The 16,796-nt window shown below is 43.9% G+C and overlaps 1 protein-coding gene across 1 annotated transcript in view; it reads left to right on the top strand.

Annotated features, from left to right (window-relative positions):
* Positions 1-16,796, top strand: part of SEMA5A (semaphorin 5A) — a 548,310-nt gene that overhangs the window by 176,100 nt on the left and 355,414 nt on the right. The gene's annotated exons all lie outside the window — the stretch shown is intronic.

Here is a 16,796-nt window from a genome sequence, read left to right as displayed (position 1 = left end):
TGATAAAGAATCTGCCTGCAGTGCCGGAGACCAGGGTTCAATTCCTGGGTCGGGAAGATCCCCTGGAGAAGGGATAGGCTACCCACGCCAGTATTCTTGGGCTTCCCTGGTGGCTCAGCTGGTTAAGAATCTACCTGCAATGCAGGAGACCTGGGTTTGATGCCTGAGTTGGGGAGATCCCAGGGAGAAGGGAAAGGCCACCCACTTCAGTATTCTGACCTGGAGAATTCCATGGACTTGACCAGCCCATGGGGTCTCTAAAGAGTCAGACATGACTGAGCGACTTTCACTTTCACTTTGAGGGGCTATAGTATTGTGTGTGGCACAAGGTCTCGTGGGTGGCCCTGCCACACAGCAGAAGAAGCCAGACTATAAGCTGAGCTGAGCTGATGGCCAGGCAGACAGTTGCTTCCCCAGGAGGCCTGGTGGAGGGCCCTTGCTTCTTGCTGAGAAAATGGTAATGGACATAGGGGAACTCATGAGTGATATGGACCTCGGAGGAGGCATGGGTTTCTAACAGAGACACAGAAAAGAGCATGTGGTCTAGGCAGAGGGTGGAAGTGGAAAAGCAGGGAAGTGGATGGGGCCAAAGAGGATTAGTGGATCTAATTGATTCAAGTGGCTTGATCATGGGGAGGCGATGAAGTAGTGAAATTCCTCCATTGTTCCTCCAAAGTTTCCTAACTTTCACATCAGCACCACTGTGGAGTTTCTGTTTACATTGCCGTCCTTGTTTTTTAAATACATTTTTTATGTCTTATTCACATTTTTAAGCTGTCTGACAACATATTTCTACAATTCTTATTATCTTTTTGTAATTGTATAATAGATTTACAGTATTGTGTTTAAATATTATTTTAATAAATTCAAATTATCCTTTAATATTGTATATTTTCAATAGATATCAATTTGCATGCCTGCCTGCTAAGTCGCTTTAGTTGTGTCCCACTTTTTGCAACCCTACAGATTGTAGCCCGCCAGGCTCCTCTGTCCATGGGACTCTCCGGACAAGGATACTGGAGTGGGTAGCCATTTTCTTTTCCAGGGGATCTTCCTGACTCAGGGATCGGACCTGCATTGGCAAGATGGTTCTTTACCACGAGTGCCACCTGGGAATCCCAAATACTGATTTACTGTATTGTGTATTATTCTTGACTTTTTCTCTCGCCATGATGTTTCTGATGTTTGTTTACATTGCATGCAGCTGTGCCCATCCATTTTCCCTATGATATAACATACCATAAGCTTTCTCATTCTCTCAGTGGACACCTCTGTGTTATTATGAAAAATGCGGCTGTGACTGTTCTTTTACATGCTTCCTGGGGAGATGTGGAATTTTCCTAAGGCCGAGGCCGCCCACCATCACAGCTCTTTTTAAACCATGAACTGATTTTATCATTCTTTTGTAGGAAGACACTAATTTGGTAGCTGGAGGTTTTTTTTTTTTCCCCTGAAAATTTTAAGAAGCGTTTTAAAAATAACCCTTATTTGTTTATTAAAACTTTTTGGTGCTTCCTAATTGCTAGGGAGTTATCTATATTCTTTCAAATTAACTCATGTGATCTTAAGCCATGGCTTTTTTCTCCATTTGACAGATAATGGACCCTGAGGCATAAGGCTATTGTTAGAGCTAAGTGAACCCAGGCAGCCTAGGTCCAGAGTCTGTGTGCCTAAGCATCTCTGAATTGCTGCCTCTCCCAAGCCAGCAGTGGTGGGCAGGTGGGTCACTGGGACTTGTAGGCTGAGGGGGACCATAGTTACTTCTTTTTTTTTCTCATGGCACGAGCAAGCAAGCAGGCATCCTGCAACTCTGCTGCAGCGTCACAGTTGAAGAGTGTTTGTTGTGTTGGGTGTGTGCGCTCAATGGCTCAGTTGTGTCTGACTCTTTGTGACCCCATGGACTGTAGATCACCAGGTTGCTATGTCCATGAAGTTTCCCAGGCAAGAATACTGGAGTGGGTTGCCATTTCCATCTCCGGGAGATCTTCCTGGACCAGGGATTGAACCAATGTCTCCTGAGCCTCCTGTGTTGGCAGGCAAAGTCTTTAGTCTTTACCAAAGCGCCACCTGGGAATGGCTTGCCAAATTGATGCAATCTGTCACTGCTTTTCCTGGACTCGAATTTAGGAATTCTTCTTATTGTGTTTCCATTAACACATCCACTGACACCTCTTTTTTAATATTTACAAAATGTAGAACTTAAAACACTTGGGGATTACTTTAAACCACGGAGACCTTTACTGTAATGTCCTCAATGACCTTCCATATTTCAGGCTAACGAAGTGCAGAATAAAACACCATTTCACAGTGCGTCTGCATGTCCCAGCATCGCATTACGCGTTATTTGTTCCATGCTTTTGCGCCATCTGATTCACGGGCTTTGCTGATTTCTCCTGAAATCTCACCTAATAGACTGATTGCTTGTGAGGAAACTTGTGGTTTTCCATGGAAATGCTTCTAAAACTTATGGTAAGCACCGCTCAGAGGCATTGGCAGAAAGCACTCAAGCCTTTACAGTTATTTTTTTTCCCCATCACTTAGCTGAATGCTGTCTTGGTTTCTTTCCTTTCTAGGACCTTGTGAGTCAGTTGATAATATTTAATATCATACTTTCTTCTGGACCCTGGGAACATCAGCTGAGCGTGACTGAGGCTCAGTCCTCCAGCTCCGATATTCTTGTGGATTAAGCAGGCCATAAGCACATACATCAGTGGAATGATTTCAAGTAATTGTAAGTGGCTTAAGAAGGGAACAGAGCAGAATCTGCTAGACAGTGAGAGGCCGTGTCAGCCTGCCAGGTTGGGACTCATTTCTGAGGAGGTGACGTTGAGAGAAGCCTGAGGCATGAGAAAGCTTTGAAACAACCTGGAGAAATGACCTCTGGACCTAAGGAGTGGCAAGTGGCATCTGAAAGCCGATGAACTCAGTGGGCAAAAATACCACAGAGATGAGTGTGTGCCTGTGTGTACCTGGGTGTGTATACATGGGTGTGTGTGGTCCCAGAATGGTGCATAGGAGTGCTGGGGAAGGTGCAGAAGTGGGTGGGGTCTATCCTTTAAAAACATGCAGATATTTTATTATAATTGATTCTTTGTCCAGCTTTATTGAGGTACAATTGATAAATAAAAATTGCATATATTTACAGCATACAACAGGGCTTCCCAGGTGGTGCTAGTGGTAAAGAACCAACTTTCCAGGGCAGGAGGCTTAAGAGGTACCGGTTCGTTCCTGGAGGAGGGCATGGCAACCCACTCCAGTATTCTTACTGAAAAAATGCCATGGACAGAAGAACCTGGTGGGCTATAGCCCATGGGGTCGATAAGAGTCGGACGCGACTGAAGCAGCTTAGCACAGCGCATAACACAGCACCCAACGGGATTTTTGTTTTTGTTTTCTTAAAGAGCAAATGAGATGGAAATTTTATTTGATGATTATCTAATAATTTTATGAAACTTTGTAACTTTGATAACAACACCTAAAAGCCTAAAAAAGGTAATATGCAATTTTACTTATGGAATAGGATCAGAAATCACAAGTGACGTAAGATCTTAATAAAGCACGTGGATCAGTTATCTTAAAATGACCTAAGTGGGAAGGAAATCCAAAAAAGAGTGAATATATATATATATTTATATATATATATATGTACACACAGAGCTGACTCACTTTGCTGTACATTGGAAACTAACAAAACAATGTAAAGCAACTATACTCCAATAAAAATTTAAAAAATGGCAATCTGCCATGATTTCATTATATTTGGGCTTGTAACGCAAAGGCCCTCCAATATTAGGAATTTGTATAAACATACCGTATCATTAGGCCAGTGTGGTGTGATGTTTTGATATATATACACACACTGAGAAATGATTGTCACAGTCAAGCTACTGAACACATCCGCCCCTTCACCTGTTACCTGTGTGTGCCCGTGTAATGAGCATGTTTAAGATCTAGTCTGTTAGCACATGTCAAGCACCCGTGTGCATTGTTGACGATGGTCACCATGCTGTCCATTAAATGTCTAGCATGTTCATCCCATGTAACCGAACCTTTGTCCTCCTTCCGGTTTCTCCCACTCCCCAACTGCTGGCAGCCCGCTCTATTCTCTGCTTCTGTGAGTGTGACATTTTCAGTCTCTTTATAAAGATTACTCTGGTTGCAATGTAGATAATAGACTTCTGTGGAGGGGAGTCAAGAGAGAAAAGCCCCAAGACTCTGATGAGAGAGGGTCTGCTGGAGGCAGGTGGGAAGGAAAGAGCTTCATGTGGGATTGCAGCCTTTGAAGGGAGAGGGGGCCGGGCGTGTGACCCATTGTTGTTATTGTTCAGTCACTAAGTCGTGTCCCACTCTTTTGCAACCCCATGGACTCCTTGCAGCATGCTAGGCTCCCCTGTCCTTCACTATTTTCTGGTGTTTGCTCAAATTAATATCTGTTGAGTCGATGATGCTATCTAACCATCTTATCCTCTGCCCCTCTTCTCCTTTTGCCTTCAGTCTTTCGCAGCATCAAGGTCTTTTCCAATGAGTAAGCTGTTTGCACCAGATGGCCAAAGTCTGGAGCTTTAGCATCAGTGTGAAGTGTGGGCCATAGGATAGTGTTTGTTGATGGGTCAGAGTATCACATAGGGAAATTAGAGACACCAAAAGGAGTCTGGTTATGATGGAGAGGACTCAGGGAGGAAGCAGATTTGGGGGAGAGTGGCAGCTAGGGGTGTGTTGGTCCTTGTTTGATTGGAGGTAATTCTTTGCACTCAAGTGGGAGTGAAGAGAAGATGGAAGTTGCAGTTTCATGGTCAAGGTGGATGGAGCTGAGATGTCCATTGATATTCCCCACCTGATAGTTGCTCTTCCTCGTCTTGGGCTCCCAGGAGGATGTGTAGATGGTGGGATGAGAATGACGGAAGATGCTAAAGCCATCTCATAGTCGTGCTCAGGCTGATGCATGTTCATCACTGGCTGGATTAAATTCTGGTCCAAGAGATCTCTGACTTCAAGGTCACTGAATGATGGTGGCAGTTAATCAGCAAAATTTCTATCTGCAAGGAAACACATATTCAAGCCCAATACGAAGTCAGTTGGTAGAAATAGAGTGCCTGCTTATTTTTTCAGCCAGATGATACATGTGTCTAGCAGGGCTACAATCTCTAGTCAATAAATGATTATTGTATACACAGGGGCAGTATCTTCAGTGTAGCAAGATGACCATGGATTTGCAACCAGGGATGCACCTGTTAAAATTGTTAGCTCTTCCGTTTATCTGCAGGACCTCTTTGAGTCTTGTCTCTATATCTGTAGAATATGAAAGAAGGCTAATGCTTATTTTATAGGCTTGTGTCAGGAAAATAAGAAGTGTATTGATGCTGTTCGTAACCACGTAGCCTTCTTTGCAGTTTCTTATATTTTATCACTCTGATGGTGGAATCTTTGATTTTGATATGTGTCTCAGTATTTTTTTCTTGTGATGAGAACTTTTACAGTTTGCCCTCTTCTGTGCTCAGTCCTGTCCCACTCTTTTCAAACCCGTGGACTATAGCCTGCCGGGCTCCTCTGACCGTGGAATATTTCAGGCAAGAATACTGGAGTGGTTTGCCATTTCCTCCTCCAGGGGATCTTCCCAAACTAGGGATCGAACATGAGTCTCCTGCATCTCTTGCATTAGTAGGCAGATACTTTTCCACAGTGCCACCTGGAAAGCCTCATTCACTCTTAGCAAATTGTAAAGATGCAATGCAATATTAACTATAGTTATTACTTATTTTAGTAAGGATTTCTTATTCTTGTTTTTGAATAACTGCCCCCTAAATAGTAATTAGTACTCATGAGGTTTGTCTTTTTTGTTCTTAGACCAAAGAGTGTGACAAATTTGAACTCCAATGAATAAGCTTTGACATGTTGGTCCATTGGACTTAATGTGCGTGCCCGCTAAGTCGTGTCTGACTCTTTGTGACCCCATGGACTGTAGTCCACCAGGCTCCTCTGTCCGTGGAATTTTCCAGGCAAGAATACTGTAGTGGGTTGCCTTGCCCTTCTGCAGGGGTTCTTCCAGACCCAGGGATCAAACCCAGGTCTCCTGCATTGCAGGCAGATTCTTTACTATCTAAGCCACTGGAGAAATCCCATTGGACCTAATAGGTATCATTAGATGTCACACACAGGGCCATTCCCAACTGAAATCTGAAAACACCAATCAGTGGCCTTTTCACTAAACACCTTAGTTTTCCCAAATTGTTAGTAGTCTATTATATGTAAATTTATCTGTTACAATCTCCTGCCTGTGTGCTCAGTTATGTCTGCCTCTTAACGACCCCATGGACTGTAGCCCACCAGGCTTTCTGTTGATGGAATTTCCCAGGCAAGAATACTAGAGTGGGTTACCACTCTCTCTTTCAGGGGATCTTCCCAACCCAGGGATTGAACCCTTGTCTCCTGGAAGTCTCCTATGTTGCAGGCAGATTCTTTACTGCTGAGCCACTGGGGAAGCCGCAGATTTATCTGATGCTATTTCAAGTTATTTGTATTTTTACCCTACAACAATGAATTTGATGAATTTACTTCTGCTGTGAGTTGTAATTTCTTCCTTTTTCATCCTATGATTTTTTTCCCAAGCAGTTGCAGCGAATTATGGTGTGTAGAGTAACTTATCCAAACCCCACACGGTTTGCAAACTTCAGTTATATCTTCCGTGTGCGTCCATGTCTCCAGGCCCGGTGAGACGTCCTCTTTTTAGCTGGTCCGCCTATAGTAATCCCTTCATCCCTTTGACCATTAATTGGAAAATTATGACATTTTAGAAAGGACATTTCTCAAAACCGTGGGAATCCTTGGATTTGGACCAGATGTTAGGAGAATTTTAATAGAGGAATAAAACATCTGTGACAGTGAATAGCAGAGTTATAGAAGGAAAGGAAACAAGAATTGCATTTTAATGGAAGCATCAATATTGATAAGAAGGTAGAGAGGTATGTGGGAGTGTGCACTGTTTCTCTCCACGGACTCATTTCTCATGAGATAATTTTTTAAATATATATTGTACCTTCTGTATTGTCCAGAGGCTAAGATTGTCACAGCCTTATTTTCAAATGAAGCACGTACATGGGTAATTGTAATTCAGGGTAACAAATAGAAATGAGTGTTGATGTGTAGGGGCCCCATGGGGGTAGAGGAAAGTGGGAAAGAATGAGAGAAGGTTGTTACTCAGAGACCAAGTTTAAAAACTGGAACTGGAGGCAAGAAAATCTGTCAAAAAATGGCCAATATTGTAGAGGTGAGAAATAGAGAGGGTGTTTAGGGTAGGGAGGGGTTGTTGCTGTTCAGTCGCTCAGTCGTGTCCGACTCTTTGCAACCCCAGGGACTGCAGCACGCCAGGCTCCTTTGTCCATCACCATCTCCCAGAATTTGCTCAAACTCATGTCCATTGAGTTGGTGATGCCATCCAACCATCTCATTCTCTGTCGTCCCCTTCTCCTCCCGCCTTCAATCTTTCCCAGCATCAGGGTCTTTCCCAGTGGGCTGGGGGAGAGTTGTCAGAACACAGTGACAAAATGACAGAGGAGCTTTGGGAAGATGAAGGAGGGGAGGCAAGGTGAGTCCTCGGATTCTGAGTTGGATGTCAGAGCCGATGGGGAGCAGCGATGAGAGAAAGTAGACGTACAGGATGCGGTTGGTGAGGCAGATGAGGACGCCACCCTCAGATGGGCTCCTCCTGTCTGATTTTTGTGAAGAGGGCTATTTTTGGAGGAGGTCTATTTTGATTTATAGAGCTGGATTGTGCACAGAGGTCTCATAGAGTGTTATAGACTTGGAAGTCACCCAATTGTAGGAACTATGTCAAGTCATTGAGTTTGAAGAGATGGGCCACTGAGAGTGTGCAGACTGAGAAGAAATGAATGTTCGAGACAGGCTGAGTTGCACCTTCATTCGAAGGGAAGAGTGGGAAGTGAGGGTTCTGAATGTTGGCATGGTTAAGGAGGCCAGGGAGGAGAGGGTTTGGGGAGACGTTTAAGAGCAGAGGTCACGAGCACGGTTGCCATGGTGATAGATGCCCATGGCATAAGCTCATCAGACTTGGCAACCTCAGGTGATCAGTGATGCTGGCCGGAGTAGAGATGCTGGAGAGTATTCTTCCCGCCACTGCTGCGTGCTTTTGCACGTCACCCTCGACATCGCACCTTCTGGTTGACGAGAGACAAAGTGGCACTCCGCCTCCTGCCTATCTTTCCTAATAATGAACAGGAGCTATGAACAGTAATTGTCACACTAAGAGAGTCATTTATAATGTGATTATTTTGTTCTGCCCATATGAGTTTCCTGCTTTGAGGGAACTTCTCTGGATAAATCCCTTAGTAATTGTAGATATATATTAATAGTTATGTTGTCTTGTGAGACCATTATTTAAGTTTTTTTTTTCTTTTTTAGAAAGAGTTCCCGTTGGTTTAGCTAGCACAGAAGTACATTGAATGAACTTTCACTTAGTTTTAAAACCTGCTGACAGATAAAATTAATATTGCCTTTGTGTAAATAATAATTTTATCTAATGGACTTCATTTATTTTTATGATCCCTCCAGGCAATCTGGAACTAAACAAGGAGAAAAAGGCAAAAGTCTAATAACAATTCCCTTTGAAGAGAGATATAAAATAAGGTCACTGGAGCCGAACCATTATTGAAATGTATAAAATAGTCTAATGTCTGCTTTTTCCCATTTTATACCATGAGGTCATTTTATATAGCCATAAAATTCCATCTCATCTCAGTTCAGATATGATGAAAATCTGTGAGTAAGAAAGTCAGTTTCTTGTTCAGTTACCTGAAGGTGGCATGCAGAAGGGGTTCCGTATTTGAGGGCGGTCAGGGTTTTCATTAAGACATTCCTAAAAATGTTGCACTAATTCATTTGTGTACAACCTCTTTTGGTTGAAATTTGGCAGTCATGGTACATGGGTTAAAACAATATAAAGAGGATTCAACTTTTATAAAAAGGTACCTAAAAACTGAAGATGCAATGTGCCTGGTGAACATCCTGATTTCCTTTATAGACTCAGAACCGTAACAAGAAAACTTTAATTTTGCTATATTTCCCAAAGAATACAATGTTTGGTTATTGTTTTTGGAAAAGAATAGAGGAATCTATTTTCTTGGACATTTTGCATTAACTTAAGTTTATTGTTTTAATGGTTCTTCACTTAATGGCATCTCCTGCTCAGTACCTAGAATGTCTGATGTTATGAGGAAAGAGCCTAGATTCATTCAACAGGTTCCTTCCAGTCCTGAATACACCCCATGAGCTTAGATGGCCCCTGACCTTTATTCCCCCTTCTTGAACTTGAACCCTTTAGGAGTCACAGCTTCTTCCTCCATTCAGAGGGATTCCTCCTTTTCCTGTGGCTTGTAAGATTTGCTCTTACTTCTAGGATAACTGGGTCTTTATCAAAAGGTGGATTTTGGCTTGCTTGATTGTGCACACCTGTAAGCTGGAAGTGCCCAGACTGTGCCTTCTTCACTTTGAGCCTGTGTCACAGGGCTCTCCCTTGCCCACAGGTGGCATCCTTCAGTGACTGGCTGGATTAGTGACGACCCCTGTTTCCAGACCATGGGTTCATCTGTTTTGCTTTAGTCTCAAGAGAGAACTGTGTTTCTGGGTGTGATTTAAGTCATTTGAACTTGTGGCCATAAGTGTGAGCAGGAAGGTAGGTGTGCCAGGCAAAGGGCCAGCAGGTTTTGCTCCTGTTTCAACGTGGCCTGCCACTGTTCGCTTCTTCTTACCATAACCTGTAAGATCCATTCAGTCCATCTGAGCTTTTGCTTTCTCTGCTGCAAAGTGACGGGATGACTTCAAGTGTCCCTTCCATCTCTCAAATTCATGAGTTTTTGAGACACTTCCCATATCCCATGTGCCAAGGGACTGAATAAACTGCCTGACAAGGGTGCTTGCTCTGTGGCAAGGGGTGGGTGAGCTCTCCATGCTACATAGGACATCAGTTATGTGGTTTCTGACTCATTCAGATGGCCAGTTCAGCTTGTTGGAATGTCTAGCTTGGGGCTGTCACTATGTGCTCAACCCATAGCTTGTTTATGATAAAAAAAGAGAGAAGTCAAAATTTAGAAACCTGGAAGGTTATGGCTTTCCATAGACCCCTTGATGAGGAAGTAGAGACTGTTCATGATTCATCAGGGTTTACCGCAGGGGGTCTGCCACCTTGTCTGGAGTAGGCAGCTGCTGTGTGTACAGAAGGTGGAGGCCAGCCGTGACCTTGGGTAGTGGGAAGCCTCAGGACACACGTGGGGCTGAGGCATCAGCGGATGCACAGATGCATGTGCAAGGCTTACCAGAAGGACCATGGCTGGGCTGGAGGGGCTGAAGGGAAGCCTTGGTGCTGGCAGCGGTCATGGTGGAATTGGGAGGAGGGGGGTTGTTGGTGAAAGGGCAAGGGGTTGTCTTGGGAAAGCAGTGGGAAGATCTTGCGAGGGTTTCAGTGGGGCCAGGCTGCTTACCTGGCAGCTGCTGATGGTGCACCAGGCTCCAGGATGCCACGTTTGGCTGTGCCAGGATGTGCGGGCATCAGGCTTCATGGTCTGTTCCAAGGGTAGGCTGGTTTCTTCAGTGGTTCTGCTGCTTTTGCTTTGGGCTGGGGCTTTAGTCCCTGGGGGAGAGGCTCACCTGATCCCATGGCGGAGGGCCACGAGATGCTTGGAAAGATGAGGGTAAACACAGACCTTTCAGAAGAGCAGTCCGTCCCCGTCTTCCAAATGCTGTCACGTTTCCACTGGTACCAAAGACCGTAACTTTTTACAATTAAGAGGCACAGGCAGAGCGTCTTCGGGTCGGTGTACTCCTGCGAGGGTGGAGCTCAGCCTCCTGGTCCTCTCCGAGCAGCTCACTGGTCAGCTGTCTCACCTGGCTTCATCCTCTTGGAGATGGTGGTCCTGAAGCCATCAGGCAGGAGCCGGGCTGGCAGGGTTTCCGCAGACTCTCAACACAGTGAACCTGGCTACTTTCAGCCTAAGACTCAGAGGAAAACCAGCCGCCACTGAAAAGAAGTCCATGAAGCTTATTTAGGATCTGTTTTTATTAATAACTAGTGAGACTTTTGTTCCCGAAGCAAAACTTCTTGTGTAGCTTTCATTCTTTTCATTTTTCTTCTGACAGCAGTAATTTTTTTTTTTTAACTAAAAGCAACAGTTATTTTCTGTTCCCTAAAGCCTATTCATTTGCAGTGTGGGTGTGAACGGGAAATGTTATTTATTGCACAAACACACATATACAGAGTTTTGCTTCTTTAGATCGAGCTTATAGAGGGCTCCTCCCTCCCACATCAGGAAACTGAAAAGAAGGCTTGAGGCATTTTGAAGAAGCTGCAACAAAAATGATTTTATTGAATAGCCCAAAGAGGCTCTCTGTAATAAATTTTCCTATTGACAAAATCACTTGCTTAGTATCAACTCACCAAACATACTTTTAATTTTCCAGAGATAATTGGATGGAATTTGAACAACTTTTCCTGAAATTGATCCTTTGAAAATTCTTTCCTCATATATTTCCCTAATGGAGCTAAATAGTTATATTTAATGTGACTTTCATTTTTCTTGATATTTTCTGGAAATGATACAATACAAATTCACTTGGATAATTTTACAAGTATATTTTAAAGTAATCTTTCAAGTGATGATAGCTTCTTTTATTTCGAAAGAGGGAGAGGTGTTTTGACACATTCAAAGCAGAGATTATCAACCAGGACAATTTGATAAAGTCTGGAGGCAATTTTCAATGGCACAGATAGAGGGGCGCTACTGGTTACTGGGTGGGAGTGGGTAGAGAGAGGCCAGGGATGGTGCTAAATGCACAGAACAGCTCCCAGAACAAAGAACTGCCTGGATCTAAATGTCAATATGTCTGAGATGGAGCACTGACCTTGCTGACATAAAGATGCTTCTCCCCACTCCATGGTATTCCACTAAGAAGTGAGAGTCCAGGATGGAAGGACCTGATGTTTATGTCTGAGCCCACTTAGAGTAAAAGGCTATTCAAGGAGTTAGTTTTGATGGTAGGATGCTCAAAAATCCCTGATCTAAATGACGACTCTGCATGTCCCTCCCTGGTACCTTACCAGGATGACTGTTTATAGTGCCTTTATTTTAGGAAAAAAAAGGTAACATGTTATAGTCTGAAAATTATAAACTTCTAAAAATCACCTGTTCTCATTAAATGTGCTTTCCTTAGCTTAACACGGCAAACCTGTAATTTCATCTCCTCCCCATCAAACCACGGGTCTCTCCCATTTTAGCTGCTCTTTCGCTTGACACGGCATTTCCTTCCCTAATCATCACTTCCAAAATCCCAGGGAGGGGACGGATCGGGCATTTGTGTTATTTTTCTTCACCTTTCCTTCAGGAGGCAGAGATGTCAGGCCTGAGATAGGAATGCATGGCTATCGTAAACGTAAGACAGTCCCAGTTGGCAGTTGTCTGTATGGCTTGTTCCACATAACAGAAGTGGGTTCTGGGTTGCCTTGGATCTGACACATTGAAAAGCGATCTGCAAGAGAAAGAATTTGCTTTTAGCCTTAAGGTGACGTGAGCTCAGTCTCAGAGGTCGAGGTGGCCGTGTTCCCATCCATCTCCGTGATGGATGCTGTTCAGAGGGGGTCGGTGTGTCACGGATGCTGGTCTGGGCGCCTGGTGGGTGCTGGGCGTGGGTGTCGGTGCTTGCTGCCCTGCCTGTCACAAAGCCAGCCGGCGCTTGTTGAGCCTTCAGTGTTACTTGCATTAGCTTTCCTACATATTTTTTTAATCATCATCATTTTTTTTTAATGTGGGGCAGTGATAATCTAGCTGCAACCTTTCCCGAGAGGGTTGGTGACGACGGTGCTCTGCATCGCCTCCCTCTGAACAGAACAGAATTACACCCCAGCACCTCTGACAGGTGTTATTCTTTGTAAAAATTTAATTTCTTATTTTATATTGGAGTAGACTTGGGCTTCCCTGGTGGCTTGTGGGTAAAGAATCTGCCTGCCAATGCAGGTGACGTGGGTTCGATCCCTGGTTGGTAACATGGCCTGGAGAAGGAAATGGCAACCCACTCCAGTATGCTTGCTTGGAGAATTCCATGGACAGAGGAGCCTGGCAGGCTAGTCCATGTGGTTGCAGGAGTCTGACACAACTTAGAGACTAAACAGCAACAACAACAATGGATCGATTTATAATGTGTTAGTTTCATGTGCATAACAAAGTAATTTATTTCTAGATATACATACATTCATTCTTTTTCAGATTCTTTTCCCATGTAAGTTACTACAGAATATTGAGTAGAGTTTGCTGTGCTGTACAGTAAGTAGGTCCTTGTTGATTATCTGTTTTATATATAGTAGTGTCTGTGTTAATCCCACACTCCTATTAAGATACGTCCTTTGGTGAAACGTCATAAACCTCAGGTCACTGGGACCCCAGTATTCGCTGTGGGTCCTTGTATTCACCTCTAAGCTGGCATTCTAGAGCAGTCTCCAGTTTTGCAGACTGTGACCCACTTCCAAGGGTGAAATTAATCATACTTTTGATTTTATAATCCACTATAACCATGCTTTTAATTTTATAGTCCCTTTGATCCTTTTCATAACCACCCTCTCTACTGGAGCTGTAATCCTTTGGCACCTCTGTTTTTCTGGGTCTTATTCTACCTCTGCATCTTGAAACTACATTCTCATCTCTGCACCCCACTCTTCAGCGACTGGGACTCCGTTGTCCATGACAGTGTGCTGTCTCTGGGCAGGGGCCGTGGCCCCACTGGATGGAGGTGCCCCTGGACCCCAGTTTTTCTCTGCGCTCCTTCCTCCACCTTTCTTGCTCACAGTCTCTCCCTCCCACAGACACCATTCTCTTTCCTCGTCACGATTTGCAGCCCCTTCATCTGTTTCTCTGTCTAATTTGCACATTTCTAACCCCAGGAACATTGAGTCAATGGAAATCAGAAGGTGGAGACTGTGAAAGATGACGCACCCTCCACTTCATGCTTTCTCCATCTTTATATCTCATACATTGAGATATCCTCTCTGTCTTATCACTATCTTGATATCTTACTGTATATTCATGAACACACCCCCTTTTTAAAGATGAAGCCCCTTTCTTCCTTTCATAACCACAGTCTCTTTGCTCTCCTGGTGGCTTAGCTGGTAAAGAATCCGCCTGCAATGTGGGAGACCTGGGTTCAGTCCCTGGATTGGAATATCCTTTGGAGAAGGGACAGGCTACCCACTCCAGTATTCTTGGGCTTCCCCTGTGGCTCAGCTGGTAAAGAATTCACCCACAATGAGGGAAACCTGGGTTCGATCCTTGGGTTGGGAAGATCCGCTGGAGAAGGTAACGGCTACTCACTCCAGTATTCTGGCCTGGAGAATCCCATGGACTGCACAGTCCCTTACCATATATTCATGAACACACCCTGCTTTTAAAGATGAGACCCTTTCTTCTTTTTCACAACCACCTCCTCTTCTGGAATCTTAATCCTTTGTCACCTGCTTTTCTGGGTCTTACACTACCTCTCCCTCTAAAATCTGCATTTTCGTCTCCACTCCCCACTCCTCAGAAAAGGAGACACATTTAGTGATCAGCTTTTTCTGTATCCTAAAATTTTCAGAACTTTGATCTCTTAGTGCTTATCTGACTTCATCGAATTTTCTGGGGTTACCTAACATTCAAGGTACCACACATATTCTGTCCCTCTTTTGCTTCATCCGTTTCCTTCTCGGTTCCTTGCGTCATGGATTCTGTCTCCTGTTTTTCTGAAACTGACTCCAAATTTGACCACTGACTGTTCTTTGACTAAATAAAGCCAGCGGTCTTCGCTCTGCCTCATCAGGGTACAGTTGATGCGGTCTCTTTTTAAAGTGTGTTATGCCTGTCCTCCCTGCAGCTGAATTTGGCCCTCGTGGTGCTATATTTGTGAGATGCTCTGTGTTTCTTCTCTTATTTTTGTGTGGTTACTTTTCTTTAACAACTTCTAAACAAATACTTCTCTTTAGCCAATTTTTCCCCTCTCATGTTTCATGAGTCTGAACCACACCCATGATTTTAACCATTCTAAATATTATATGCTGTCTCTGAATTCGTTTTTTTTTCTTTTCTGAGCATCCGCCATGGATTTTCCACAGTCTGCTGCATTTCCTTAAATGTTCTCTCAGCACGTTAAACCCAACATGCACCAAACCAAATGATCATATCCTCCTCTAAAACTTCTTCTGTTGTTTTTCATATTTGGAAATAAAATGGCTTCACTATCCTCAAAGGGACTTACATCCTTTGAGTCTGTCTGTGCTTTTTGCTTTCTGTTCCTCTATATTTAACAGATTGGAACAATACAATAGCCGTTTATGAGGACATTGGGCCGGGCTCCACTAACTGATGCCTGTGCTCTTGGGATACTTACTGAAGTCACTTAGTGAGTTTCAGCTTTATTCACGTGTCAGGCATCTTGGTGGGCCTGGCTGGGAACCCGGATTATATGGGAGATGTCGCTAGGAGGACCTGTATGTGGTCTCTCTGGCTTGGTGGTTTCAGGGACTTTTCTGACCCCGTGTCTCAGTGTCCCAGAGGATGTGATCAAAGAGACAGGAAGTGGAAACTGCCGGTCTCTAAGGGTGAGAGCTTGGAAGCTGGGTGTCATCACTTCTATTATATTCAGCCAAGCAGAGCAGTCAGAGAGCCAACCCAGGTTCAGGGTTGCAGGGAAGGGACCCAGATCCAGCTTTCAGTGGGAGGCAGGTTGAAGAATCCATGACATCTTTCATTTTCTGGACTTCCCCTTGCCCATCACATGGCGTGTTTACTGGGTTTACCTTAATTTCTGTTGACACTGAAGCCCCTGAAATCACAGCTCCACTTATCCCTCTCTGGACAATTGCCATAGCTTCAATTTAACTTCTCCACCTTTATGCTCTTCTTTACCCAATTTCCTGTGTGCACTCTGGTGAGAGTGATCTTGTTAACATTTCTTCTAACGTTAATATACTGTGGTAGCTTATTTTTATGAAAATAGAGACCTCAGTACTTAGTATCATTCACCTTCCAAATCTTAACCCAACCTGCTCTCTAAGCTGCTTTTCCCTTCTCCCCTTTACATCCTTTGGGGTCCAGGTCAAGTATAGTAAACTGTTCCCAGGCCGTGTAGCCTGATTCTTCCTCTTACCCCATCCAGTGCGTCTTTTCATCCTCTTCTCGATTACTGACGGAAATCTCTGTCTGTTGAAATCCTCTTTATCCTCTACGATTAAACTCAAATATGAAGTCCTCCTTGGGCCCATCCTTGATTCCCCTAAATAGCAACGTGCTCTCTCCCCTAACTCCCACAGTACTCCAGCTTCTTTTTATGGTTTTCCAACAGCTTGGATTATCGTTATTTTTATAAGCCTATCTTATTTTAAAGCTTATTAATCTTTTAAATTATTCATGCTCTTTAAAGTCTCTCAGCTCCCAGCGCAGTGATTTCATTTCACCCAGTAGGTGCTCCGCTTAGGTTTTATTTGATTCACACTTGATCGCTAGCCAGAAAGTTTGCAGCCAGGTCATCTGTAAGTTTCAAAGGATAAACTCATCCACTGTGGATGATTTTTAAGAGCTGGGGGCATGATGTTAATCAGGTTATTAGGAAAGGGCAATGCTCATGGCCTTATTTAATAGGGGCTTTGTATTTGAAAAGGGAAGGGGAGGAATTCAGAGGGCTTCCACATATAGATCCGTGTCTTCACAGGGAGGTAAGAATGATGTTCCGAGGGAAAAACTAAATGATGATCACAAGTCTTAAAGTACCTT

This window comes from Oryx dammah, unplaced genomic scaffold (assembly GCF_014754425.2).
Source record: "Oryx dammah isolate SB20612 unplaced genomic scaffold, SCBI_Odam_1.1 HiC_scaffold_20, whole genome shotgun sequence".
NCBI lineage: Eukaryota > Metazoa > Chordata > Mammalia > Artiodactyla > Bovidae > Oryx > Oryx dammah.
Note: the sequence above shows the minus strand (reverse complement) of the source record. Positions and strands in the feature narration are given on the sequence as shown.